Here is a 9,167-nt window from a genome sequence, read left to right as displayed (position 1 = left end):
AACATTTGAGTTGTGTAAAGAAAATTTAATATACTATTTATATACAGAAAGCATAAAATTCAGGTTTAGAGTTCCTGGTGGACCTCCTTCTGCCCCTTGCGCCGCCCCTGCCCTGAAGTGATACTAGCAGGCAATATGAGTTTTTGGATTTCAGGAGGCTCAATACTACAACAGATATAAACTACACGTTCATTCTCAGAAATTTGAAGGATAACTATAGATAATGTATATAGTAATTTGAATCTGACGCCCCTCGAGCATGCTCCACAGTTAGCGACAGATAGAGCACTTTTGATGGTTTCATGTTGCGACCCAAATTTCTTTCCATTGAGTACCGTGATGGCACGTAGTCTTAGGGACTAGATAAGACTAACATTTAACTGAAATAACAATAATATATAACTAACATCTAAAAATTTCAAACTAGAAGTCTTTATACAACTTTACACTCCCTAAACCAGTAGTACAAGTCATAAGTTCTACAAAGTTTTTGATAAAAAACCTCTAAATACAACTCTTCCGAAATAAAGATAAATAGTCCAATACAAAAACTAGAAGGTGACTCCGAAGCCTGCGAACGCAGCAACAGGTTTACCTTGAGTCTCCACAGCAACAATCCACACAGCTAGCTAACGATCAACTAATTTCGAAATACCTAGATCTGCACAAAAATTGTGCAGAAGCGTAATATGAGTATACCACAGTGGTACCCGGTAAGTATCAAAAATAACCTCAGTGGAATAGTACGAGGGACAGTCAAGACACCTACTGGACTAGATAACCTAAACAAGTCTAAGTGGAGAACTAACAGAGTATGATATCTCTATAAAACTATGCATAATGACAACGATAATATGGTACTTGCAATAAGAAATAGAAACAATAACTAGCAGCGGAACACAATAAGTAATAACACGGTAAAGTAAGCTGAACACAGACTAAATCCGGCGATCACAATTTAAAAGAAGAACATGTAGCAACTGGATGAGAGTAATCACTTTCACATCAAATTTTATCCAATAATCATCACGAGGTACCAAACCTCAGAATATCCACAAGTCACGGGTCTAAATTCCAGAACCTTAAACAGTTGGCATCCTGTTCCTTCATTACAAATTTATAACCGCACTGACGACTCACGTGCCAATAGAGCCACTCTCACATATAAAACAAGTAGATAAGGGTGTGCATCATTACTCAACAGTATCAAGATCCATCCTCTTAACCGATAAGAGTGATAACTACGTGTATGCTTGTGCAAGTGTTCTATCATAGTTCATGCCAGCTAGTAAGTATAGGGAAAATGGACAGCACGTAAAATATTTCTCCACAATTTTCCGCAAGATAAAATTCACATAGGTAAGTGCGCCACTACACAAATATCAATAAAAAGAATACACCTAGGCCATCAAAAGTCATCACAAATCAATCCCTAACATAGCCCACCTTGTCTCGCTACGTGCACAATAATAAAGTAAATGCACGTCTTGTCTCGCCACACATGCATAATAATGTTCCCACCCTGTCTCGCCATATGAGCAACCCACATCTATAGCCCGCCTTGTCACGTCACATGTGCAAATATCAATAGTAATAATAGCACGGCAGAAACCTCGTGCAACACAATAACATCCGCACAATAGAAACCTCGCGCATCATAATAACAAACGCACGACAGAAACCTCGTGCATCACAATAACAACCGCACGACAGAAACCTCGTGCATCACAACAACAAGGGAGTTATCACAAGGGAGTTATGTGTAGCAATGACCTCCACATAAGTGCACTTCAACAACAAGGGAGTTATCACGAGTCGATAATTCCAAATAAGGATAAACAATTATAGAAGAGATTATAATAATTTTAAATAAAGATAAGCAGTTAGCAAAGGATAGCATGCCAATCGAAGAGGTAACAACTTCAGTTAAGGCACACAAGAGGCAAATAGACAATAAGAATGGAACATGAAACCTCGTGTATCACAATAACAACCGCACGACAAAAACCTCGTGCATCACAATAACAACTGCATGATAGAAACCTCATGCACCACAACAACAAGTACACCATCAACAATGACAATAACACAAGAGTATGACAAATAAATCAACTCAGAAATTCCAAAACTCAAAGAAACGGAAGAAACAAACTCACAAGGAAAGACACAACAGAAAATAAGGATACACCTAGCAATATCTCAACAAGGAAGAGATAATGTGTAGCAATGACCTCCACATAAGTGTAATTCAACAACAAGGGAGTTATCACAGTCGATAATTCCGAATAAGGATAAACAATTACAGAAGAGATTATAATAATTTCAAATAAAGATAAGGAGTTAGGAAAGGATAGAATGAAAATCGAAGAGGCAACAACTTTAGTTAAGGCACACAAGAGTCGAATAGACAATAAGAGTGGAATATGAAGCAATTAATTTCAAATAAAACACATAGAGGTGAAACTAGTAAATAGGAAAACTTAACATAATAAAACAACTTTATATCTAATGAACATAAGGATCTACGAGCCCTAAAGTGTTTATTTTCCACAAATAATCTCTCGCACGTACTCGTCGCCTCGCGTACATGGACTTTACATGATACAATTAGCATAAATGACTCAAATCCTAAGGGGTAGTTCCCCACACAAGATTAGGCAAGATACTTACCTCAAAGAAGCTAGACCGCTACTCTAAAATGAAATTCTCGAGTGAAATAACCTCCGTACGACTCAAATCTAACCAAAATAACTTCAAAGCATAAATAAAACTCATAAGAGACTATTCTAGATAATAAAGCTTCAATCTTTATCAAAAACAAAAAATCAACCCTAAAGTCGACCCCGGGGCCCGCACCTTGGAACCCAACAAAATTTACAAAATCTAAAAATCCATTCAATTACGAGTCCAACCATACTAATTTCATCCAATTCCGACTCTGAATCGATTTTCAAAACCTAATTATTCTCTTTAGAAGATAAAAACCCCTAATTCTCCCATCAAAATATGGATTAATTCAAAAATGAACTTCTGTAATCATACTAAAATACAAAAATTATAGTTAGATACTGACCCCCTTGAAAATACTAGAAGAACGCCAGCGAGATAGACAGATGAACGGCAAGAAGCTTCGCGCTCCCAAAAATTCTTTGGGCTCTGCGAATGCGGGCATCATTGTAATTTTAAGATGGTTTTCGAGGAAGGAAGTGCATTTAACGCCATCTGCCACGCATGCTTATTTTGCAAGTTGATTTATTAAAAATAGGTATTGGATACATATTATAAAGTATAAATTTAAATACACCAAATGCTAGGATTCTCAAGTAACATTAAGATGTTTTATGAATAAAGTTAAAAGACATACATATCATCTCCTATTGTTTTTTGAGCCGAGGGTCTCCCGCAAAAATCACCTCAATCAGAGCTCTAGAACTCAAGATATGCTCGAAATACCAAAATAACACGGTCTGATTTTTTTATACTGAGCGATTTTCGCTTTTGTGACAAAAAAATCCGCACCTATGCATTTCCAGCTGTAATTTCTGCTTTTGTTGACCAATTTTCGTACCTGCAGGGTCGTAGATGCGGACCCAACTTCGCATCTGCAAAGCACCAGTACCAGCTCTCTTCTCCGACACTAAAATGAGCATAACTTCCTCATACGATGTCCAAATTCGACTTTTTTTTTTTGCTATGGCTCCGTAATTACGATATTGATCCAATGCTTCAATCAAAATATATATTGGAGCTCATTTGCTTAATCTGGTACCATTTATGCTGGAAGAAACGAAGTCGAAACATAAAAAACGAGCGCAACACAACCAAAACTTACTCAAAACGCACCTGAGCCCCTCGGGACCACGTCTGAACATACCAATAAGTCCCAAAACATAACGCGGACATGCTTGAAACCTTAAATCACATCAAACAACGTCAAAACTATGAATCACACGATGAATCAGACTTATGAACTTTCAAATTTTCCAACTTTTAAAACTCGCTGCAAAACCTCTTATCAAACCAACCCGGAATGACGTCAAATTTTGCAGGTAAGTCTCAAATGACATAACGGAGTTGTTCCAACTCTCAGAATCGCATTCCGACCTCGATATCACAAAATTCAACTCTTGGTCAAACCTCTCCACCTTCCAAACTTCAACTTTTCCAACTTTCGCCAAAATGATTCAAATTACCCTACGAATGTCACGACCCGAGTTTTTCACCCTCGGGAGTCGTGATGATGCCTACTCGTGAAAGCTAGGCAAGCCGAGTATTTTAGATTTATTACCCTTTTTCCTTTACTTTTTAACGGTTACGAATTAACATGTGATCAACAACGGAATAACCATAATAAATAGAAATGCGGAAGACGAAATCTAATAGTTTAACCAAATACTAGTGCAAGAGAAGTCCAACAATACAACTCTACCCAGAATTGGTGTCACAAAGTCACGGACTGTCTACGAATACTACAAACAGTGGTCGTGAAAGATAGATACAAATATGTCCCTGAAGTACATAAAAACAGTATGGAAAAGATAGAAGGGGACGCCAAAACCTGCGGACGTCTGCAAGTCTACCTCGGGTCTCCGCTGGACTGAGGGCAACAACCTCTCTGTGGTCCAAATGCTCCAGCACTGGGATTTGCACTTAGTGCAGAGTGTAGTATCAGCACAACCGACCCGATGTGCTGGTAAGTGTCGAGCCTAACCTCGGCGAAGTAGTGACGAGGCTAGGACAAGACTATCAAACAAACCTGTGCAGTTATATCATATATCTCAAATAAAAACGACATAAACTAGCAGTTAAATATGGGAAGGGGAAACATGCTCGGGGGAATATCATGTACAAACAGAAATTCAGTAAAGAAGCATACGGAACACCAAAATTCAACTATAAGCAAGAATAAGGAGAAACAATAACAGGTGCACGACATCACCCTTCGTGCTTTTACTCTTGTTCTCAACATAAGAATCAATATATTCGGCACGTCATTACCCTTCGTGCTTTTACCTCACATAATCATGGCACGACATTATCCTTCATGCATTATCACCCATATCATGGCACGACATCACCCTTCGTGTTTTTACATTTACAATATCGGCATGACATCATCCTTCATGCATTAACAATCACTCACAAATATCACGCACGGTATCACCCTTCATGCTTTTACACTCTTCCTTATCCAAGCAACAATCACAAAGAAATACGGGCAAGGGAATCAATAAAATCACAATAGAATCCCGGCAAGGGAACAATAGTATTACAATAATATCCCGGCACGGGAAACAATATCATGACCAACAATATCCCTGCAAGGGAAACACTATCATGAGCAATAATATCACCGCAAGGGAAGCAATATCATAAACCTCTTCTCTTTTTCACAATTATTTCACAACTTAATTCTCAACTTGAACTGATGCTCTCAAATGTTCAATTACCAAGAATACTTCCATGATCCTTGTTCAACATTAGAAGTCATCATGTTAAGCATGGACAATACATAACGGAGTCACAACAATCATAGTATAAGACTCACAATCATGCTTGACACCGACGTATAGATACTCGTCACCACACCTATACGTCGTACTCAACAATTAACACATAGAAAATAAGACCACAACTCCTATTCTCTCAAGTTAAGGTTAGACCAAACACTTACCTCAATGCCACAAACACAATCAAGCCTCAACTACCGCTTTACCTCTTGATTCCACCACCAACCCGCTTGTATCTAGCCATAATTTACTTAATAACGTTAATAATTGCTAAATAAACCAATTCCAATGCATGAAAATAGATTTTCCCTTGTTTTCCCCAAAAAGTCAAAAATCGACCCCAGGTCCGCTTGGTCCAAACCCGAAATTCGGATCAAAATCCGATTATCCATTCACCCCCGAGCCCAGATATACAATTGGTTTTGGAATCAGACCTCAATTTGAGGTCTAAATCCCCAATTTCTATATTTAGGTTCTACCCAAAATTCCCAATTCCACCATGAAAACCCTATATTCTAGGATGAAATCTTGTAAAAAGAAGTTAAGGAGTGAAAGAAATGAGTTAAAATCACTTACTTGTGTTTTGGGGAAGAAAGAGTGTTTTGAAAATCACCTCTTATGTTTTAGGGTTTTGAAAAGTGAAAAATGGATGAAAAGTCTCGTTTATATATACCCCTCTTAGATCCTCACCGCTGACCGCATAAAAATGACCGCGGCCGCGGAGCTCTACCGCGGCCGCGGAGCTCTACCGCGGACCGCGAAATATCGAGCACGGCCACAAAGATATGGCCTTGTTTACCGCTGACCGCGAAAACCCCACCGTGATCGTGAAGACCCCACCGTGGTCGCGAAGATTCATCGCGGACCGCGAAGCTCATTTTAGAGACCTGCAACTTCTCTGAACCTGTAACAGTTATTTTCTAAGTCTAAATTCACTTCGTGGCCTATCCAAAACTCACCTGAGCCCTCGGGGCTCCAAACCAAACATGCACGCAAGTCCAAAAATATCATACGGACTTCCTCGTGCGATCAAATCCTCAAAATAACATCAACAACTATGAATTAAACCTCAAGTTCATGAAATCACTCAAGAAAATCAAAATTTCTATTTTCTCAACTATACGCCCAATTTATACCAAATCAATTCCGATCTTTATTGAATTTCACATATTAAACTTAATTATTATTTTAAACTAGTACCGCACTTCAAGACCAAGATACGAGCCCGGTACCATCAAAAAATTATATCAATTTACTTCTAAAAGCCTTTATATTTTCTAGCAAACAATTTTCTTTAAAAAAAATTTCTCGGGCTTGGGACCTCGGAATTCGATTCCGGACATACGCCCAAGTCCCATATTTTATTACGGACCCTACGAGACTGTCGGATCACGGGTCCGAGTCCGTTTACCAAGAATGTTGATTAAGGTCAACTTTAATTAATTTTAAAGGCCAATTTCCTTATTTTACTTAGATTTCACATAAGAGCTTTCCGGAAACGTGTCCGGACTGCGCACACAATTCGAGGTGAGACAAAAGGAGGTTTCTAAGTCCAAAATCTATTCCGGAGTGGTTTACATAAAAATCAAATTTCGGTCAACTCTTACTGCTTAAGCTTCCAAAACTAGAATCGTTCTTCCAAGTTGACTCCGAATCACCCGATAACTAAACTAGACCACGCACGCAAGTTATAAAACAAAATACGAAGCTGCTCAAGACATATGCCGCCGAACGGGATTTAAATTCTCAAAACGATCGGCCGGATCGTTACATTTCAACTGAATTCACATAACAATAAAAGTGGCTAAACTTTTGTTAACGGCTCAAAATCTGGCAATTCGACCTAATTATTTTGTGAAAATTTCACCCAATATTCAAATTTTAATTTAGTATTAAGATGTGTCTAATTTTTTAAAATTATTTGACTGGTGTCTAATATTGATAAACTTCAGACAAAATGGGGAAGGAAGTTGGAACCTAAAATTTTGTACGTGGATATAACAACTGTCACAAAAAACACCAAACAACAGAAATTCAAGGATCGGATTTATGATTCATTATAACTATTCCTTTGTCATATGTTTTCTCATTTTGGTTATTAATCTACAGGTAGGGGTATGCCCATTCTAATATCAATTAATCTACAGGTAGGGCTATGTTAGTACTAGTATGAGTAGTACTTCGCAGTATTTATTTTTGGGACAGGACAGTAGCACAACATTTATGAATCGTGATGTTTTCCACCACGTTTATATCATAGCGAGAAGATTAAGAGCCATCAGTCTAATTAATATTTAAGTTGTATATGCCGAGAGTACAGTGCACCAATCCAATTTGACTTGAGGTGGCATGCGTTCATTACTTTAGACTAAAATTATATTTAAACCGCAAATAAGTGATTAAATTCTTTTTAAAGGTCTGGGGGTTGCATTTTACCCCTAACGCGAAATTTTTCGACTCAATACGGATAACGAACGCCAAAAAAGATAACTTGGAATATATTTAACCTAGCTAGGATCATATGGCCAAATTTACTTGGAAAGTAATGACTTACAACTAATTTGTCTGCAAACAGTTGCACTTATTGAAGTTAGATAGCTCGTCACTAGTAATTATCAATGTGATATGAATCAACGGTAAGTTTTTTTTTTTTTTTTGGTGCAAGAATCAATGGTAAGGTACAATGAATGACTGTCTAATTATCATGTCAGTTACTCCCTCAGGTCCAAAATAAGTGATTTTTTGGCCTTTGTTTTGTAGTCCAAAATAAGTAATTTTTCCAGATTTTAAGAACGAATTAATTATTTTTTTCCTACATTGCTCTTGGAGTAAATTGTGTTGGAGTATGTGTTAGGAGTGTTTATGTGATGAGATAGTAAAGGTTAATATGGTCAATTTCATTGCTAATTAATATTAAAAGGTGGATTTCTTAATCTGTGTGAAAATAGCTAAAAAATCACGGGGCATTTGCATCTATACTTTTTTGTGTCACGTTTTAACTTGTGCCCGCTTTGCAAAAAATTGCAAGCGTACCCGCTTTTTCGCATAACTTCAGCATACGAGGCTGAAGTAGCAAAGACAATTACGCAAAACTTCAGCATTCTAGTAGACGGGCCTGAAGTAGCAAGTGTGCTGAAGTTTTTGTTTGTAATTGCTGAACTTAAGCAAAGTAGCTAAAGTTTTGTTCTCTATTTGCTGAAGTTTTTGTTTGTAATTGCTGAAATTTTTGTTTTTGTAACTGGCGAACTTCAGCTCTAGAGCTGAAGTTTTTGTTTTGTAACTAGCGAACTTCAGCTCTAGAGCTCAGCTGAAGTTTTTGTTTTGTAACTCGTGAACTTCAGCTCTAGAGTTGAAGTTTTTGTTTTTGTAACTAGCGAACTTCAGCTCTAGAGCTGAAGTTTTTGTTTTGTAACTGTCGAACTTCAGCTCTAGAGCTGAAGTTATTTAGTTCATTTTTAAAAACTTTAACACTATATAAGCTGAAGTTTTTGAAAAAGCTTTCTAACATAGGGTTGTATTGTGGGCCGGCCCAGCCTGGGCCTGCCCGGGCCCGCGAGACCACAGGCCTAATGAGCCAAACGGTCTGGTTCAAACGGACCGGTCTCAAACAGTCTTTGAGGCCCACTGTGGGGCGGTCCTACACAAATAGACCGCGAG

General features: G+C 38.0%; 1 long non-coding RNA gene across 1 annotated transcript; it reads right to left on the bottom strand.

The window, feature by feature from the left end:
• Positions 1-375: 375 nt before the first annotated feature.
• Positions 376-3,196, bottom strand: LOC138872037 (uncharacterized). The gene is made up of 2 exons (XR_011400453.1): positions 3,074-3,196; positions 376-661 (listed from the first exon to the last, which is right to left on the bottom strand). It is a non-coding gene; the product is annotated as an uncharacterized lncRNA (long non-coding RNA).
• Between the last annotated feature and the right edge of the window lie 5,971 nt (positions 3,197-9,167).

The sequence above is a fragment of the Nicotiana sylvestris genome, chromosome 6 (assembly GCF_000393655.2).
Source record: "Nicotiana sylvestris chromosome 6, ASM39365v2, whole genome shotgun sequence".
Taxonomy (NCBI): Eukaryota; Viridiplantae; Streptophyta; class Magnoliopsida; order Solanales; family Solanaceae; genus Nicotiana; species Nicotiana sylvestris.
The sequence above is the reverse complement of the archived record's forward strand: the minus strand, read 5'-3'. Positions and strand labels throughout refer to the sequence as shown.